This window comes from Populus alba, chromosome 1, assembly GCF_005239225.2.
Source record: "Populus alba chromosome 1, ASM523922v2, whole genome shotgun sequence".
Classification (NCBI taxonomy): Eukaryota; Viridiplantae; Streptophyta; class Magnoliopsida; order Malpighiales; family Salicaceae; genus Populus; species Populus alba.
This window is the reverse complement of record NC_133284.1, coordinates 37,165,538-37,167,228: the sequence shown is the minus strand read 5'-3', so window position 1 is coordinate 37,167,228 and position 1,691 is coordinate 37,165,538.

The following is a 1,691-nucleotide window of genomic DNA, read 5'->3' as shown; positions in this document are numbered from 1 at the left end:
TAACCTTTTGATGCTAGTTCACCTTTCTCTTCTTTCTAAAAACCATGGAACAAGTGTGGAAAAAAGAACAAAAAGATAAATATCATGGTTACATGAATTTGCCCTATTTTTTTATGCATGCTATTCGAATAAAATTATAATTATAATTCTATTTTTAATTAATTTTCCCTATTGCTACTTTCCCACAGGTTTTTCTATAGGTTTTTCCATGTACCTTCCCCCCCTCCATTTTCTGTTCTTAATTTCATCCCTTCTTAATAAAAGAAAGAAAATCATACCGAATACCATTACTAAATCTTTTTTTTTTTTCTTGAGGGTCTTTTAGTCTATCTCTATATAATAAATGAATTCTCAATCTATTCTTACTCTTTTCTTTTACTATGTCAATTTAATTCCTAAATAAAGATTTTTTTTAATATATCCTATTTATTTTTCTATCCAAATTAACAAAACAAGTCACATTTACACATGAATATATTTTCATGTAAAAAAAGATCACCTTACTCTAAATAGAGTAAGTAGCTCATATATCTTTATATTTTAAAAATTTTGTTATGTATATATACTTAATTTTAAGTTAACAAATTCAAAGAACAATAGTTATATAAAACTAAACTTGAAATCATGTGAAATCTTAAATGTTAAAACAATATCATTTTAAAAAATAAAAAAATCAAACCAACTAGGTCAACTATTAACCAAGTTAGAACAAGTATAGATTTATCTGCTAAGCCAAGTTTAATTTTTAGGTTGTCCCCGTGAGTTTCACCAACTTGATGTGAACTAAATATGGACATCACCAAAATTTCCACGAGGATATAAAGAATGCAGAGTCATCATCGAAAACCTTCAATATCCAATTAACTGTGGATAGTTGAACAAAAAATCGGACCTTACTGTTCCATATATATATATTAATGTGTAGCAGAAGCAGTTTCACAACCTCACGTATTCAGTTCTTGTAATAAACAAGGAAGACTAATGTGCTGCAAGATGATTTCTAGATTCAACAACTGCAAACTGAATTCATCTCTTATTGTTCTAGCAAAATACAAGGGAATTGCTACACGAAAGCAAGGCTGCTCGAAGTTTTTCTTCAAACTCGTTGTTGCGCCAGGCAACTTTCTTAGAGGTCCTCTGGTCCATTAATCTCCTGGGCACAGAAAAACTTGATAACTCCATAGCGAGCCGATACAAAGAATGTTTTAATTATGATAAATCATGGAAGTGAAGTATCTTACCTTGTTCTGAAGAACGACTCCATCTTCTATTTCCAATTTCATCATTTGTTTTCTCTGTTTTGAATCATAGTGGTCACTGAAAGATCTCTCTACACAGTAAAAACAATCATCTATGGCGATGATTATACAGAAAGAAGTATCAAACACCCAGCAAAGGAAAAAACACTGCCAAAATGATGTTAACGAAGAGTTCATTAATGGTGTTTTTGTAGAATGAGCACAGGATGAAAAGGGTCATTAGCAAAGAGAATGGGAGTATAGTGAGTAAACAGAAGTTGAACCAGAGAGCTATTGCGGTAGCGTTGTCTCCTTCAAAATATGGGTTTGTGTTTCTTCCATTGATCAAATGAGGGAGTGTTAGAATACTATACTATAATATTCAAATATTATGTAATAATTGCAAGAGTTTCTTGAGGTCCAATCCCAATGGAATGTTGTTGTCATTTATAG